General features: G+C 33.0%; 1 protein-coding gene across 1 annotated transcript in view; it reads left to right on the forward strand.

The window, feature by feature from the left end:
• Positions 1-20131, forward strand: part of CSMD3 (CUB and Sushi multiple domains 3) — a 1309925-nt gene that overhangs the window by 154205 nt on the left and 1135589 nt on the right. The window lies entirely within an intron of this gene.

Genomic DNA, 20131 nt, shown 5'->3' on the forward strand with positions numbered 1-20131 from the left:
TTTATTCTTTATGGGCATGACTTTTAGTAAAGTGAAAACATGCAATGCATCTTTCAGTGGTATGTGACCAATTTTAATATACAATAATATGCAAAATATTCAAAAGTCAATGTTTATATAATAACAGAATGCATTAATTTTAGATTATGTGTATAGTTTATAAACTTCAAATATCTTAAAAGTAGACCCTCTTATATCACCAATTGGGACATTCATGATTCTGTCCACACAAACCAAACTATTTATTTTTAAGTTAGTTAATAAAACAGATTTGAAAACTAACTGGTACCCTGACTATTTATAAGTATTTCTTCAGTATTTCATTTTAGGATATCTAGACATAATTTATGCTGTATTGTCAAGAACTCTTTTTAAACATAAACCAATTCTAATTCAAACCAACAAATTTAAAATGTCAGATACTACATGTTTCATGTAGTCCTAGATTTTACCAATGCGTGCATATTTTCTTTAACTATAGTGTACTGATTTTATTGTAATTCAAAATATTCTAAGCAGATAATTTATAAGAATTAGAAACCCTTACATACTTGACTATGCTTGAGTTATGATTCTATGATTCTGTTACTTTTTCTAATAGTTGATACTGTGTATTTGACTTCCTGATCTACAGGAATAAGATTATCAACGCTAAGTTTTTATACATTCATCAGTCTTCCATATTCTTTTGCATGATTTTTCACATCTTAAATGAAAATTTGATAAATATTATCTTCACTTTTACTAAGAAAACACATAATATATAGGGAAGATGTTGGACCAGGAGATAAGGCTTGCATATTAGTGCTAGCTTTGTTGTTAACTGGCTGTTTGATCAATCCACAATTACAGCTATTCTTGTTTAAAATGGAAGGAGGTAATAATAAAGAAAATCTGTCCCTCTCATTATATTCTTCTGAATATCTCATGAGATAATGTGTATGAAACTGCTTCATAAATATATAATCCTTCTAGTACACATTTCAACTGTTTGCAGTCAGAATGACAGTTAAAAACGTCTGGAGTGTTTCCAAACACATTTGTACAAAGAAAATGTCACTAGATTGATTACAGATTAGATTCTATTTTTCTTTCTTTCTTTTCTTTTTTTGCTCTACATTTGTTTACTGAAGATTTCCAACTTAATTTCTTACTTCCTTTTACACTGTTAAATTCTTAATATCTATTTATTTCAAAGATATACAGTATGGCAGACACATCAAGAGTGCTATTTCATCATCGTTGCCAATATCATTAAAAGTTCCATATCTTTTGTTAATGATGCAGTCAGGATAGTGTGTGTGTGCTTCCCTGCACTAGTGGCAGTGGGCGGGCGTTTGCTTTCACCTGTACACATCTAGTGAGGCACGAAAGAAAATGGAAGATACTTCTCAGACTATCAAGTCAGCTAAATTAATGTATATAAAGCTAGAAGCACAAAGGTTTTGTGTATTTCTTTTGCATTAGCAATGTATGCTATTATCATTGTGTAAATATGGAAAAAATAAAATTCTCCAAACGTTATCTCATAGTTTTAATCACTTCACTGATATTATTGTTTGTACAATATCTATCCTCTCTAGATACACTCAAAAATGAGAAAACACATTTTTATTTTATCCCCATCCTTCCTTTTTTAAGCAACTGTCACCTCTGGGAAGTTCAAAGATGGTAAGATGGGGAAAATAAATATATTGTTCTCATTCTTTCTTTCCTAATCTGTAAATGGGGAATAACAACATTAAATTTACAGAGCTTTTATGAGGAATATAATGTAATGAAGGGTCAATAAAATAAATCTTAAGCACTTATTAAGTGATTCCCCTGTACCTTAAACTATATCTTATAACTGTTACATTTAATTTCTCCCCTGTTTAAATAATGTGAAAAGACTCCTGTTAATATCATCATTTTACAGTTTGGAAATTGGATTTATATTACTTGTCCAAGGTTAACACTGTTAAAAGTAACCAGAGGCAGGATCATCACTGCAATCCAGATTTGTCTGAGTTCTGAGATTACGCTTGTAAATAAATAAATTAATTATAAAATAAATTATATATAAGTATGTAGTATGTATATATATCCATGGTTTGTTTATTGACTAAAGCCTGTATTTTCTTAGCAATATTAGGTAAAGTTTAATGAATGAGATAAATAAAAACACAATAAAAAACAACTGAATAGTAGAATATATAAAGATATAAACAGAAAGATAAATTATAAGTTTATTCTTGGTATGAGTTTATGAACTCAATTCTAGTACATTCTCTATAGCATTTTGGTTATTGTCAGTATATAATATATCTGTTTGTCTTTATGCTTAAAGAATTACTATTGCTAATATTAGAGAACTGATTTTAATTAGCAAGACTTGGGGGGGTGGAAATCCAGTATGCATGCTACAGCTCCTTCCAGACTGTGTTTGTACACAGTCTACTGTTTGCTTAGAAGCCTAATCTGCTCCTGGCAGTTTGATTCATTTTTGTGTCTGTCTCTTTGACTCACTGTTTTCTTGCTTTTTCTTTCTCTCACATCCTCACTTAATACATGTCCTTATGGTATGCCTGCTGCTTTCTATCTTTCAGAAATTGATACTCATATATTGTTACTTTCCATGCACTCCAACAGACTTTTGATAAACAGCTTTCTATACTTACCTTGTAAGAACACAGAAAAGATGATTCGTAGGTCTTACCATTCTTGCTTGTATAAGAGACATATTCCATTTTGTAATCACAATTTCATTTTTAAAAAAACTGTTTTATAAACTCCAATTATTGACCATTCTGCTTGTTTTCATCTCATTGTTTTAAAATTTATTAAATAAAAATTGATATTGCTGGCCGAATTTGATACTTAAATAGCAATGTACCATTGGAAAATTCCTTTATATCTTTAGCTTAAAACAAATCTGGCCTAGATGTGAAAAGAACAACTGTAAGCTTTGTTTGCTTTCTATTTTAACACTGTGTTTTCTCAATAAGAAAGTTATGTGCTGTAGCTTAGTCACTCAGTCATGTCTGACTCTTTGTTGACCCCATGGACTGTGGCCCACCAGCCTCCTCTGTCTATGTGGGTTCTCCAGGCAAGAATACTGGAGTGGTATCTCATTTTAGTTTTTATTTACATTTCTCTAATAAGAGTGACATTGAGCATCTTTTCACATGCTTGTTAGCCATCTATATGTCTTCTTTTGAGAAATGTCTCTTTAGGTTTTTTGCCTACTTTTTGATTGGGTTGTTTGCTTTTCTGGTATTGAGTTGTATGAGCTGCTTGTATATTTTGGAAATTAATTCTTTGTCAGTTGTATCCTTTGCAATTATTTTCTCCCATTCTGACAGTTGTCTTTTCACCTTGTTTGTAGTTTCCTTTGCCGTGCAAAAGTTTTTAACTTTCAATAGGTCCCACTTGTTTATTTTTGTTTTTATTTCCATTACTCTAGGAGGTGGTCATAGAAGATCTTGCTTTGATCTATGTCATCGAGTAGTCTACCTTTGTTTTCCTCTAAGAGTTTAATAGTTTCTGGTCTTACATTTAGGTCTTTAATTCATTCTGAATTTATCTTTATTTATGGCATTAGGTAGTGTTTTAATTTAATTCTTTTGCATGCAGATGTCCAGTTTTCCCAGCATCACTTACTGAAGAGGCTATCTTTGCCTCATTGTATATTCTCATCTCCTTTGTCAAAAATATGGTACCCATAGATGTGTGGGTTTATCTCTGGGTTCTCTATCTTGCTCCATTGGTCCATATTTCTGTTTTTGTGCCAGTACCACATTGTCTTGATGACTGTAGCTTTGTAATATAATCTGAAGCCAGGAAGGTTGATTCCTCCAACTCCATTCTTTCTCAAGACTGTTTTGGCTATTTGGGCTCTTTTGTGTTTCCATAGGAATCATGAACATTTTTGTTCTAGTTCTGTGAAAAATGTCATTGCTTATTTGATAGGGGTTGCACTGACTCTGTAGATTGCATTTGGTTTTATAGTCATTTTCACAATATTGATTCTTCCTAACCAGGGACATGGAATATCTCTCCATCTGTTTCGTAGTGTTTGATTTTTTTTATCAGTGTCTTATGGTTTTCTGTGTAGTGGTCAATGGGAACTTTCTGTAAGATTAGGGAACTCAAACAGGGGCTCTGTGACATGTTGAAGGGTCAGATGGGGAGAGACATGGGTGGGAGGCCGAGGAGGGAGGGGACGTGGGTGTACCTATGGCTGATTCTTATTGATGTATGACGGAAAACCACAAAATTCTGTAAAGCAATTATCCTTCAATTAAAATATTTAAAAAATCAATTAAAAAAAAAGGAATACTGGAGTGGGTGGCCATGCCCTCCTCCAGGGGAATCTTCTCAACCCAGGGATCAGACCCAGGTCTCCCACATTGCAGGTGCATTCTTTACCATCTGAGCCACCAGGAAAGCCCAAGAAAGTTATAGCAAGAGGTAAAAAGAAAAAAAAAAAATCACTCAATCTCATGAAACAGAGACAGATATATTCATATAAATAGGACCATACTATATATATTATGTTCACATTTAATCTCCTTGAAATAATATATACATAAATTCACATGTGGCTAGAATTTTTATAAGCATCAAGTTTAGTGCTGTTTGTCTTACTATAAGCAAGATTATTTAATTATTCTCTTATAAAATATTTTGTTTTTTGCCTTTCATAATTAATTCTGATATTAGCATTAACATTAATTCAGACAACAGGTCACATCACAATCCCTAGATGAAAAGAATTCTGGAAAAAGAACATTTCATTCTAACCTCAATCATGAAAAGTGGCAAAGAGAAAGCTCAGAATCAGTCACATGACAGAACATGTCCTAGCATCAAAGTATTTCATTCACATATTTTACTATTAATTTGTTTTAAGAATGCTTATTTTTCTAAATAAATTATTTGTTTGTAATTGAAAGAATAAGTATGTAATTTAAGAAGAAAAAGTTTTTGTTGTGGCCACTAATACACACTATGACCATCACACGAGGATAACTATCTCCAGTTTTTTTAATGACAACTTAGAAATTATTTATATTTCAGATATTTATTTATAAATTTATTTTAAACTTTTCATGGAAGATCTGTTTCTATTCTTTCACTCTGAGCTTATGTATGTCCTTAAAATGAAATGAGAAAAATTGAAAGCATATTATAATGTACATAGTAACAAAAGTAGTAATGTGTTGATATAAATTCAATGAGTATATACAGAATCTAAATGACAAAAAATTGTATTCTAGTGCTGAAGGGCATAAAATTGGAAAATGAAGATCCACACTATATTCAAAGTTAAAATGACTAAATTTTATAAAGCTCTCGTTCTTTGGAATCAAAATACAGTATTATCAAAAACTCCTAAAGTATTTTGGGTTACTTGGAAAAACAATACAGTATTTTGTCAAACTATCACATAGAAATTACAAGGAAAATATTTAAGTATAAGAAAAAAGTTTAAGCTGTAAAATTAGAATGCACAATAAAAAGTAATAATTAGAATATGGTATTGGCTGATATAAGAGTAGAAGATATTTGGAACAAATTTTATATGAATTCAGAGAAATAGGAGAAGGTTATATCACACAAGATACTAAATAAATATGAGAAATATTTCCTATCATTATAATACATGACAAAAATTGTAAAGAAAGAGATAAGATATGGTTCCATGACTAAAAACATTTTCTGTGATCAAAATATACTCCAAATGAAATAAATATTTAAAGAATTATCAGAGGAAATAAAAATTTGAAATATATATATATACACACTCACACATATGTATACAAATACATATGAGACACAACAGTTTGATGTGCTTAATAGAAAATTTTTTTAGAAATTAATATTAAATTTATAATATATATAGAAAAATACAAAATATGAACAATGAGTTCATAAAGAAAAAATGTTAAAAAGCTAATATACAGTAAAAAAAACAAGAATAAATATTTCTAGTGATTTCAAAAAATAAATGAAAGAAACTATGTAATAATTTTCAAATAGAAAATTGTCTAAGACATGAAAAACTGCAAACACTCTCAGTGAAGATATCCTGGTATTTTCCTGCCTGACTAATGGGAATATAAGTGTGTGTCTGATTTCTGAAAGATAACAAATTAACAAAAGTATTTACCCTTAAATTTTATAAATATCTGTCTCTCAACTTATATACAGATTTTCTTTGCTGTTTTGTTTAAAGTAGCAAAATTATGAATGTTTAAATATAGAGATTAATTAATAAGCAAAGGAGTAAATGTAGTAATTAGAAAACAAATCTTATAAGAATAATTTATGGATGGGGAGCTTCCAGATGGCACCAGTGGTAAAGAATTCACCTGCCTTTGCAGGAGACATAAGAGACATGGATTTGATCCCTAGGTCAGGAGGAGGACAGGGCAACCTGCTCCGCTTCTTGCCTGGAGAATCTCATGGACAGAGGAGACTGATGGGCTATAGTCCATAGGGTCACAAAGAGTCAGACATGAATGAAGTGACTGAGCAAACACAAAGGTTCATGACATATTACCAGCTAGAGTAAAAAATAGGTTTCAAAACAGTAGATATAATAATGTAATGAGATAGCTTGTACATGTTGTATCTGTGTGTCTTTGTGTATTTGTGAACTGAAGGATTTATTACAAAATGGTAACTTTGGTCATCTCATGGTAATAGAGTTAAGAGGATTTTTTCTTTTTATGCTAGCCCTTGATTTGTATGACTTTTTACTTTTAATATCTAGTGACATTAGAAAAAACATATTCTGATTTCTTTATATCTCATCTGAGTTTCAAGAATATTTCCCACTGTATATCACTTAATGATTTAGTTTTAATTGTAAACTGGAAAAGATGAATATCAATATAAAAATGAACATTGACTAATTTCATGCCCAGTAAGTTAGACTTTCAAATGAATCAGAACCATAAAATGAAACTTCATATTTGAACTTTTCAAATTTAAAATCTATCATACTAAAATAATAATGAAAAAACAATTGTGAAGAAAAAAGTACCTTTTAAAGTTAAAAATTAGACAGTAAATAATTGTGTGTATATCAAAATTAATCTTTTTCTAAACAATTCTTTTATTGTCCAGATAATAGTCCTATATCAAGAGAAGCAAACTGAAAATGCACATATATATAGCATATACATGTACATCTTGTTCTTGATGTCGACTAAAGAAGAAAACAGTGAATATTTTGAATTGTTTAAATTAATAAATGCTATTAAAGGTCAGACTTTAAAATTGAGGCACACATTTTCTACATCTCAATATACAGATCTTCAGTGGTAAAATTAAGTAAAATTTGACAAAATATACTCATTAACCCACACTCTTATGAATATATAAACATTTTCATAATCCCAGAAAATTCTATAGTTTTCCTTTCCAGTCAATGTCTATCTTCACAAGCAACTACTCTAATAATTTGTTTCATCAAGAATTACTTTTTCCCTTTATAAATATTCATATAAATTAAATGTTACAATATATATTGTTTTCTTTTTTTATCTTTTTCACTCACCTTGATGTTTTTGAGATTCAGCCACCTTTTTTGTGCCAACAGCTTGTTCCATTTTATTGTTGAGCAACATTTTATGAATTGTTCATTGTCTGTGTGAAGATACAATGAACATTCATTCATAAGTTTTTATATGGATACATTTTCATTTGTCTTAGGTAAATATCTAATAAGGAAATTGTTGAGTTACTGGGTTAATATATTTTTAGCTTCATTTTAAAGACTCTAATCAGCTTTCCAAAAAAGTCATTGACCTATTTTTACTACACCATGAACATATGGAAGTTCTGATTGCTCCACATCTTCAACAACATTTGAGATGTCTTAACTGTGTTTTTATTTTTCATCTCTGTTAAAACTAATGAATCCTTTCTTATGTGTTTACTGATCATTTATTGATATATCTTATTAAAAGTTTCCTGTTTTTAAACTAGGTGCTTCATTTGTTTTTATAATTGTAATTTGTATATTTATACAATCTTTATACCATTTTTTACATTACAAATGTTTTCTTTCAACCTATGATTGCTTTTTCATTTTCTTTCACTTGCTTTAGCTGAAATTTTAAATTTTGGCAAAGTTCAATTTAAATAATCTTTACATGCTTTAGTGCTTTCTAAGTAGTCTGACAAATATTTGCTTATCCAAAGATGGAAAGATATTCTTCTGCATTTTTTTCTGAAGCTTCAAAATTATAGACTTAGTATTTAGGTCAATGATCAATCTCAACCAATTCAAAAGCATGGAGAAGTCTAGGTTCATTTCTAGTCTGTGTGGGTATTATACTAAACAAAAATGAAAATGGCTTATGTTTCAAAAAATCTTTGAAATGACAACCAAATAAATCATGTGTTCCATCTGGCTGCTTCTGAGTACAGTTAAGATTAAGGATATTTTAAGTAGTTTTTAAAACATGACTGCTTGATTAAATAGATTTTGCTAGAGAAATTCCTGTCACATTTTTCTCCCTATCTCTATGATAAGGAGAGATACTTCTTTACTTTTTTACTACTTAGTGTGATTATCTATAATCAATTTATCCTTTTGTACATAGACACAAAATACGCTTCATTCTTGTTGCTAAATTCTCTGAGCTTCATTTATCTCCTTATCGAATATCAAAGATTCGCCCAGCATTTTTTCTCAGTATACTGAGGGATAGTTACAAAAGATGTAATACTTTGTCACTATTTATTGTTTATTTTACAGTTTTGCTGGGTTCCTGACAAACCATAGAATTCACAAGCCTAAAGGACACAATCAAGGAATAGTAATTAGAATTAATAAATAAAAATCTGTAGCTAGAATTCCAATTGTGTAATTGGTAGACTTCCTCCTTCATAAAATGCTGTCAGTGTCCCCATAAATGTTCTAGAGCAGTCACTATAGTTCTCTTTTTACATGATTAATCTTGTCTCTTTTCTTTTTCTTCTCTTCTTTGCTTCCTGAATTTCTCATATAACCTATTAATATTCATGTTACTATCTCTTCATCCTAATTGTTGCTCCTCTCAGTCCAACACAGTGATCTGTCTCCTTTCTTTTAGGTATACTGTTGAGGGAAAGAACAACTTTCCCACAAAAATTATCAGAAAGTGGCTAAATGACTTGCTAGACCATAAAAACAAATGGCCATAGAGTATACTCTATGGCAGTGCACTCCCCTGATTTAACTGTACTCCTAAGTCCCTGTCTCCAGAAAGATTTGAATGAGAGTAGTACAACCCAATCCAATTTGTTGTCTCTTAAGATTTCCACCTTCAGAGTTAGAACCAGTCCTTGTATCCTGATTATCTCTGTTGCATAATACAATGTCTATGAAATGCAGATATTTTACTGCCTGACTTACTGGCATAAAGTATGTGTTTGTGTGTGTGTGTGAGTGTGGTAATTACATGTGTGATATTAACAATTGTATACTCAATAAATAAAGAGAAATAATAACATATTTTTCTCATTTATCTACTATATTAATGAGATCCAAATGACAACATTTATTTTGCTTACTGTTAATCCAGCTATGATCTTAGTAATTGTCTTGTATAGAAAATACAGATTACATAAAACACAGAAATTGAGGACAGAAATGGGTTTTTCTGTAAACGAGCTTGAAAAGTTGTTATATTGTGGCTAGTATTCTCCTCCCCCAAATTTTAATTCACTTAAGATATATTGCATTGCCATAGGGCATACAAGTAATTTTTTTTTAATGGCAATTAAAATTTTGATGCACCATAGGCAGTTAATGATTCTTCTCTGTAGATATCATTCTTTACTTTGGAGCATTCAAATTAATGATTGGAGAGATCTCAAGGACAGACAGGGTTTCTAGAACTTTTTGTCAACATAAAAGACTCTTTCAAATCTGAGTAAGGCAAGGATTCAAGAGTATACACAATCATTTGTTGTTTATACTAGGCACATTGCCAAAAAGAATTGAGGTGGCTTTTATTAAAGAAACAGACTAAATTAAACCATTAAAACATGGATTAAAGCATAAAACAAAAGATGCCATCATCAAGTTTAACTATGTTCATTGGATTATATTTATTCAACCTTTTATAGCAAATCAATGAAAGGTTAACTTCCATTAGCCTGTTTTTAGTAAAACAGCACTGATATATCATTAACTGATAGTATTTCTTATGCAAGTATCTCATTCTTCACAAACATCCATTTTTCATCTGTAAATGGCATATTAAAAGTCCTGTTTCTCTCACAGAGAGCAACTCAATGTTATAAGAAACTATTTTTAATAACTAAAATTTTCATTTAGCAATACAAAATCTTGAATAAAAATTTTAGATTAGGCATCCAGATTAACTCTTTTTTAATTATTTTAGATTTTTTAATATATGTATTCTAAAGGAATCTATGGGTATTACAAATGAACATTTTCTGAATATACAGGTTATATCAGGCTATTTATATGCAACTGTTATAACATCATTTCAGATATTCTTCCTAGTATTTCTATTATACAGATGAGGAAAAGCTCAGAAATACCAATAACATTAACAAGATCAAAAAGTTATGTTTCCAAGAGATTGAAGTTTGAATATAAATAGGTTAAAGCACAGTTCATTGGTTACATTTATTTTTATTTTTCATTTATGCCATTTTTGAATGATGGATTAGAAGATTTACTTTAAATTAGACAATTATAGAATCAGATAAGTTTACTAACCATTTATTTTATTATTTTTTTATAAAATCTAAATTAAAAGGTCAAGAGCATTAAAGGGTATAAGGAAAGGACCCATATTTGTATCAGGATCCACTTTTAAAAAAATTACCCTTTTGCTATTATGACATAACATACATCCAAGCCTATTTGTATCATAAAATGATTGTATCAGGGACAACTAATCTTTCATAGATGTTTAAATTTGATGCTCTTAATATATCTAGAAGACATTGAACCTTCAGAGAAAAATAATTAAATTTATCAAATAAAAAATATATATATAACTAAATGCATGGTCATCACTTTTTAGAAGACACTTTTATTCTATCTATAAATGGTACTTTTTAAAAAAAATCACTACTTAACTATATATAAATTCAAAAGTGGTATTTAACAAATCTTTAACTTACATTGATTTTATAAATATTATAATAGTAATCTGGGCCAAAGGTTGGAAAGAAAAAGAAACTTGATTTAAAGGATTCAAGAAACATAAATATTTTCTAAATAATCTTCCTCACTAAATGCAGATTTAAAGACACTAATATTAGAAAATATCAGTGATCATAAATTTGTACAAATGCATATATGAAATGTAAGGACTTTACAAAAACCAATGGCAAGATCTGATAATAAATTCTTATCTTCAACTTCCATATATTAAAAATTAATAGTGTACATATATTTCTTTAAAAATTTGCTTCTTTGAGGTATTTACAGTTCAAAAATAAAATTTCAGGATCTTGTCATGTATGTTACACTTCTCTTGGTGGATAGAAGGGCTAAAATATGCATAGAATATGAAACCTTGCCATGAAAGCTACCAATATATTTATAATATGTTTTCTTCACCTACACGAACCAATCAGAGCAACCTCATTTCATTCATTTTTAAATAATAATTACAAAAATCAAATATTTTGGGGTGAGATGTGATCATTGGAAAATCCTCAATTGAAAAAAAATTGATATTAATCAACCCAATGCCACACCATATCTATTGTTATACTGGTATTGTTTGATGTGTCAGTTTGTATTTCCACATGAATTTCCTATATTCATTGTATGCTTTTTAAAAATATATTTATAAGTATATAACTCTAAAACATACAGATTATGAAGCATTATATTAGTATGAACACTAATAAGCCTACAACTTAACAAAGACAGTCAAAATATTTCTTTATTTCTTATTCATCCCTGACCTCAGTCTGATTTCTCGCCAGGAACAAGCATTTCCATATTATGGCCATTATTTTCTCAAATTTTTCCAGAAAAATGATTTAATTATGCAAGCATGTATCCCTAAACAATATAAAGTTTAATTTTGCTTATTTGCAAGTTTTGTAAAATATATATCATACTGTTATAGTTTTCTGAGACTTGTTTTTTGACTCCACATAATGTTTCTAAGAGTCATCCATGTTTTGGTCCCTTGCTTTAGTTTATCCATTTTCACTCATCTTTATTCAATCTTATGCATATATTACACTTCACTTAGGAATATAATGCACTATATTGGTTTATTTTCTAAAAGATAGTTTATATTGCCTTCAGTTTTGCTGTTACAAATAATACAACTATGATAAACTTGTATATATTTTCTAGTACAGATTGTGAGAGATCCTTTCAGATCCCAGAGAAGAAGGGCTAGTTCAGTGTATACAGAAGACACAATTGTTTAAATTTACTCACATTCCTATAATGCAAATTGTTTTCCCAAGTGTTCATGCTACTCTACAATATCACTGATAATGTATAATGATAAATTATAATTGACAATGTCTTCAGTGGACATAGTCAACATGATATTTTTCAGGGATTTTAATTTTTGATAATTTATTGGGTATAAAATGTTGTTTCATGGTTTTGTGTTTTTCTGATTGAATTAAACCTTTCTTTAGTTTTATGTGCCACTCCCGAAGGTTTGGATTTAAGGTAGGAGGAGAAAGACATGAGTCAAGGAAAATTCTAGATTTTATTGTCATAAAAACCTGAAGAAAAAATCTAGTTATATTTTTCTGGATGAAGAAGATAGACAATGATCATGTTGGGGTGGAGGTGGAAATAGGACTTTGGTTGATCATGTTAATTTCTAGGTCTATTAGGCACTACTTTTTCCCTTTCATTAGGCACACAAGTAGCAATGTCAAGTGAGTATTTAGATACACAATCATGTAATTAATGGGAGAGGGAAGCAATGTGAAAGCAAAGTGTTGGACAAGAATGCATTGGGAAACAGTGAGAAAATATCTGAGGACTGAGGTATGGCACTCCAGGTATAGAGAACACGTAAGTCAGGAAAAAGCAGCAGAGGAGGATTAAAAGACAGAAGCCAGGGAAGTTAGAGGAAATCAAGTGAGTGGTATCTTGGGAGCAAAGAAAGTAGAAGGAGGCACAATGAGCATTTATGACACATGCTGATTTGTCAAGCCTTCCTCAAGTTCAATGAGAGTCAGGAATTGCCCATTGGATTTAATGACATAGAGGTAATTTAAAATGTCAATAAAAGTTACTTTTTCCAGCAGCACTGAGGGCAAAATTCAGATTGAACTGGATTGGTTCAGGAGAGAATGGGAAGAAACAAAATGGAAACAATGATTATAGACCAATGTCTATACAATGAAATTTTAATGTAGAATTGACAAAAACAGGATATATAGTCCAGAGGGAAATGTGGAAATAACATAACTCATTTTAATTATATATATATGTATATATGTAATATGTATATATACTTTTCAATATATATTTATTTTATGGGAGATAATCATGTTTCAGGATAATAGCAATAATTCCATAAAGAAGAAATTTTAATGATGAAGAAGAAAGAAAAACAGTTGCTAGAATATGTTCATAAATGAGAGGAGATAGTGTCCAGTGCACAGGTAAGGGAGCAGACTCAAGGAGGATAAGAAATTCATTCACAAGAACATACTTTCTTAGGCATTACACTACATGATCACACCTCATATGGATGTTCAGGAGTATGTCTCTTTTGTGGCCTGAAGAGCTTTCTGCTGGTTCAAGTCTGTGTTAAGGCTCAAAGTTGCTTTTAATCCTGGCTTGTGATGACTTGGCAATATAATTACTACAATAATTTAGTAAGACTGTGGTCTTTGAGTTTTATCTGTCACCAATTACATACAAAACTTTGACTTTTATTTTCTAAACATAATTCTAAATTAGGATTGATTTATTTTTCCTCATTGCCTTTTTTTGGTCTCTCTCAAATTCCTGGTGGCTATCATGAAACCAAATGAAACATGAGAATTCTGTGTAAAGATGGTACCCTTAATCTCATTATTATTTAAAAATTTTGAGGCCCTTGATCTTTAATCCTTTTTCAATCTTTTTAATATTGATATTTGTATTTGGAAGAAGTTGGCTGTTCCAGTTACAGGATGTTGTTATCTTTAAACTCTGTTTCCTTTGATCTCTGCTTGAAAATCAGCCAAATATAGCTCAAACCCTTTTTAGAAATATATATGCATACTGTAGTATATTTGTAAAGGCAAATCTATTGTAATGTATTTCTAAAGGAAGGCAATTTTTGCACATCACTTTCTGGCTTTTTAAGCCACTTTCTATAGAATGAAAAGCTGAATAAGCTCATGATAAGCCCTCAAAGTCAAATACTTTACCAAAATCTGTGCCACAGCCTAAAATAGATGTTTATATTTCTAGCATGTGATGCCTATTTCCTCAAAACCCATTGCCGACTGCTAAGCAAATTGTACCTATTTTACACTTTTATTGTGGCAGTGTAACACAGAAATAGCTATTCCACAAATATTTTACAAATAAGCAGATGAATAGCCTAAAAAGGATAGAAAATTATTCTTGTTTTAACACGTTAGTTATAAAAATGACTATAAGATAATCTAGTTTAAAAATAACAAGATGTCACCAGAAAGTCATATGAATTTTTTTCCAAATGATACAGTCTTTTCTAGTTCAGATAGACTGCAGTTCCTCAGTCACTAAGTCATGTCCAGCTCTTTGTGATGCCATGGACTGCAGCACACTAGGTTCCTCAGTCCTCCACCATTTCCTGGAGTTTGCTCAAATTAATGCCCATTGAGCGGGTGATGCTATCTAACCATCTCATTATCTGCCTCCCCTTTCTCCTTTTGCCTTCAATCTTTTCCAGAATCAGGGTCTTTTCCAATGAGTCAGCCCTTTGCATCAGGTAGCCAAAGTACTGGAGATTTAGCACCAGTTCTTCCAGAGAATATTCAGATTTTAATTCCTTTAGGATTGACTGGTTTGATCTCCTTGTAGTCTAAGGGACTCGCAAGGGTCTTCTCCAACACCACAATTAGAAAGATCAGTTCTTCAACACTCAGACTTCTCTATGGTCCAACTCTCACATTTGTACCTGATTACCAGATAAAAGCCACAGCTTCCCTGGTGGCTCAGATAGTAAAGAATTCGCCTGCAATGCAGGAGACCTAGGTTCGATCCCTGAGTTGGGAAGATCCCCTGGGGGAGGGCAGGGCCACCCACTCCAGTATTCTTGCCTGGAGAACTCCATGGACAGAGGAGCCTGGCAGGCAACAGTCCATGCGGTATCAAAGAGTCAAACACAACTAAGCAACTAACACACACACACTGGAAAAGAACATAGCTTTGACTACACTGATCATTATCAGTAAAGTGATGCCTCTGCTTTTTGATATGCTGTCTTCATTTGTCATAGATTTCCTTCCTAGGAGAAAGTGTTTTTTAATTTCATGGCTGCAGTCGCCACCCATAGTGATTTGGGAGCCCAAGAAAAGAAAATCTGTCACTGCTTCCAGTTTTTCCCCTTCTATTTGCCATGAACTGATGGGATCAGATGCCATGATCTTTGCCTTTTTAATGTCAGCTTTTTCACTTTCTTCTTTCACCTTCACCAAGAGGTTCTTTAGTTTATCTTCATTTTCTGTCATTAGAGTGGTATCATCTGCATATTTGAGGTCGTTGATATTTCTCCCAGCAATCTTGATTCCAGCTTTAGATTCATCCAGTCTGGCATTTCACATGATGCAACCTGCATGTAATTTAAATATGCAGGGTAACAGTTTACAGCCTTGTTGTACTGTTATCCCAGTTTGGAACCAATCAGTTGTTCCATGTCTGGTTATGTTTCTTCTTGACCCACATATAGGTTTCTTAGGAGACAGGTAAGGTGGTCTGATACTCCCATCACTTCAATAATTTTTTTTACAGTTTCTTGTGATCCACCCAGTCAAAGGCTTTGGCATAGTGAATAAAGTAGAAATAGATGTTTTTCTGGAACTCTCTTGCTTTTTTGATGATCCAGTGGATGTTGGCAATTTGATTTCTGGTTCCTCTGCCTCTTCGAAGTCCAGATTATACTTTGGCAAGTTTTCCCTTTATGTATTGCTAAAGCCTAGCTTGAAGGATTTTGAGCATATGAATTTAGCACAATTGCATGGTAGTCTGAACATTCTTTGGTATTGCCCTTCTTTGGAATGGAATGAAAACTGCCCTTTTCCAGTCCTGTGGCCACTGCTGAGTTTTCCAAATTTGCTGGCATATTGAGTGCAGCACTTTCACAGCATCATCTTTTAAGATTTGAAATAACTCAGCTGGAATTCTGTCGCTTCCACTAGCTTTGTTCCTAATGCTTCCTAAGGCCCACTTGACTGCACACTCCAGGACATCTGACTCTAGGTTAGTGACCACACCATTGTGGTTATCCAAGTATTTTGCCACCTCTTCATAAACTCTTCTGCTTCTGTTAGGTCCTTATACTGTCTGTGCTTTATTGTGCCCATCTTTGCATGAAACATTCTCTTGATATATCAATTTTCTTGAAGAAATCTTGTCTTTCCCATTCTGTTCTTTTCCTTTATTTCTTTGTATTGTTCACTTAAGGAGGCTTTCTTGTCTCTCCATGCTATTCTCTTGAACTCTGTGGTCAGTTGGGTTTATCTTTCCCTTTCTCCCCTGCTTTTTGCTTCTATTCTTTCCTCAGCTATTGGTAAGATCTCCTCAGACAATTATTCACCTTCTTACATTTCCTTCTTTGGAGGATGGTTTTGGTCACCACCTTCTGTACAATGTTACAAACCTTGCTCCACAGTTCTTTAGGCACTCTATCTACCAGATCTAATCCCTTAAATTTATTCATCATCTTCACTGTACAATCATAAGGGATTTGATTTAGGTTATATCTGAATGGGTTAGTAGCTTTCCCTACTTTCTTTTTTTTCTTTCTTTTTTTTTTTATTAGTTGGAGGCTAATTACTTCACAACATTTCAGTGGGTTTTGTCATACATTGATATGAATCAGCCATAGAATTACACGTATTCCCCATCCCGATCCCCCCTCCCACCTCCTCCCTACTTTCTTATATTTAACCCTGAATTTCTCAAAAAGGAGCTCATGATCTGAGTCACAGTTGGCCCCAAATCTTATTTTTACTGACTGTACAGAACTTCTCCATTTTTGGTTATAAAGAATATACTCAATCTAATTTCAATATTGACCATCTGGTGATATACATGTGTAAAGTTATCTCTTGGGTTGTTGGCAAAGGGTGTTTGCTATGACCAGCATGTTCTCTTGACAAAATTCTGTTAGCCTTGTCCTGCTTCATTTTGCATTCCAAGGCCAAACTTCCCTGTTATTCTAGGCATCTCTTGACTTCCTACTTTTGCATTTTAATCCCCTATGGTGAAAAGTATATCTTTTTTTGGTGTTAGTTCTAGAATCTGTTGCAGGTCTTCATAGAAACATAAATTCACCCATTCCCATCCATTTTAGTTCATCGATTCCTAAGATGTCCAAGTTCAATCTTGCCATCTCCTGCTTGACCACACAACCAACTTACCTTCATTCATGGACCTAACATTTCATGTACCTATGCAATATTGTTTTGTACAGCAATGGACTTTAATTCCACCACCAGACACATCCACAACTACGCATCATTTCTACTTTGATCCAGGTGCTTCATTCTTTTTAATTTACTAGCAATTGCCCTCTACTCTTCCCTAGTAGCATATTGGATACCTTCTGACCTTGGGGCCTCATCTTCTAGTGCTCTATATTTGCCTTTTCATACTATTCACAGGGTTCTCAAGGCAAGAGTACTGGAGTGAGCTGTCATTTCCTCCTCCAGCGGACCATGTTTAGTCAGAACTCTTCACTATGACCTGTCCATCTTGTGGGCCCCTGCACATTATGGCTAAAGGTTCACTGAGTTACACAAGCCTCTTCTCTATGACAAGGCTGTGGTCCGTGAGGCAAACAAATAGACTGAGAGCATATCAATTACTTTGCACTCAATAAGGGGAAAAAAAAAGTTCTTTTCTATCTGCTTTTTATAGTTTGATATAGATAGTAACCTCTGAACATAACATTTTTATAGAGGCATTGTATGCAGATATCCCCACTTTTACTCTATTTTCTGTAGAGTCCCTGATATTTACTTTCCTCTCTACAACCTTCATCTATAATCAGATCTTGAATTCTATGTTATTATGAATTTTTCATGTCTGCTCCCTCCCTTGGATTTTACCTAACATGTAACCTAGTCTTTTTAGACCCTCCTCCATCAGCAGCTCTACATGCTTAGTCCACGTATCTACAGAAGGGCTAATACAGACAAAGATTTCAGCTAATGTCCTAAGATTTTCTTCCTCTACCCTAGGATGATAAGAGAATGTAAAATAGTAAGATATTTCATTCAGTTCAGTTCAGTTGCTCAGTCATGTTCGACATTTTGCGACCCCATCAACAAGCAAGCCAGGCCTCCCTGTCCATCACCAACTCCCGGAGTTTACCCAAACTCATGTCCTTTGAGTCGGTGATGCCATACAACTATCTCATCCTCTGTCAACCCCTTCTGCTCCTGCCTTCAATCTTTCCCAGCATCAGGGTCTTTTCAAATGAGTCATCTCTCCACATCAGGTGGCCAAAGTATTGGAATTTCAGCTTCAACATCAGTCCGTCCAATGAACACCCAGGACTGATCTCCTTTAGGATGGACTGGTTGGACCTCCTTGCAGCCCAAGGGACTCTCAAGAGTCTTCTCCAACATAACAGTTCAAAAACATCAATTCTTCGGCACTCAGCTTTCTCTGTAGTCCAACTCTCACATCCATACATGACTACTGGAAAAACCACAGCCTTGACTAGACGGACCTTTGTTGGCAAAGTAATGTCTCTGCTTTTTAATATGCTGTCTAGGTTGGTCATAACTTTCCTTCCAGGGAGTAACCATCTTTTAATTTCATGGCTGCAATCACCATCTGCAGTGATTTTGGAGCCCAAAAAAATAAAGTCAGCCGCTGTTTACACATCTATTTGCATGAAGTGATGGAACAGGATTTGATGATATTAGTTTTCTGAACGTTGAGCTTTAAGCCAAAGTTTTCACTCTCCTCTTTCACTTTCATCAAGAGGTGCTCTTTAGTTCTTCTTTGCTTTCTGCCATAAGGGTGGTGTCATCTGCATATCTGAGGTTATTGATATTTCTCCCAGCAATCTTGATTCCAGCTTGTGATTCCTCCAGCCCAGGGATTTCTTATCATGTACTCTACATATAAGTTAAATAAGCATGGTGACAATATACAGCCTGACGTACTCCTTTTCCTATTTGGAACCAGTCTGTTGTTCCATGTCCAGTTCTAACTGTTGCTTCCTAACCTGCATACAGGTTTCTCAAGAGGCAGGTCAGGTGGTCCGGTATACCTATCTCTTTCAGAATTTTCCGCAGTTTATTGTGATCCACACAGTCAAAGGCTTTGGCATAGTCCATAAAGCAGAAATAGATGTTTTTCTGGAACTCTCTTGCTTTTCCGACGATCCAGCAGATCTTGGCAATTTGATCTCTGGTTCCTCTGCCTTTTCTAAAACCAGCTTGAACATCTGGAAGTTCACGGTTCACATATTGTTGAAGCCTGGCTTGGAGAATTTTGAGCATTATCTTACTAGCGTGTGAGATGAGTGCAACTGTGTGATAGTTTGAGCATTCTTTGGCATTGCCTTTCTTTTGGATTGGGATGAAAACTGACCTTTTCCAGTTCTGTGGCCACTGCTGAATTTTCCAAATTTGCTGGCACATTGAGTGCAGCACTTTCATAGAATCATGTTTTAGGATTTGAAATAACTCAACTGGAAATCCATCACCCCACTAGCTTTGTTCGTAGGGATGCTTCCTAAGACCCACTCAACTTCACATTCCAGGATGTCTGGCTCTAGGTGAGTGATCACACCATAGTGATTATCTGGGTCATGAAGATCTCTTTGTACAATTTTTCTGTGTATTCTTGCCACCTCTTCTTAATATCTTCTGCTTCTGTTAGGTCCATACCATTTCTGTCCTTTATTGAGCCCATCTCTTTATGAAATATTCCCTTGGTATCTCTGATTTTCTTGAA

This window comes from Cervus canadensis, chromosome 12, assembly GCF_019320065.1.
Source record: "Cervus canadensis isolate Bull #8, Minnesota chromosome 12, ASM1932006v1, whole genome shotgun sequence".
NCBI classification, from domain to species: Eukaryota; Metazoa; Chordata; class Mammalia; order Artiodactyla; family Cervidae; genus Cervus; species Cervus canadensis.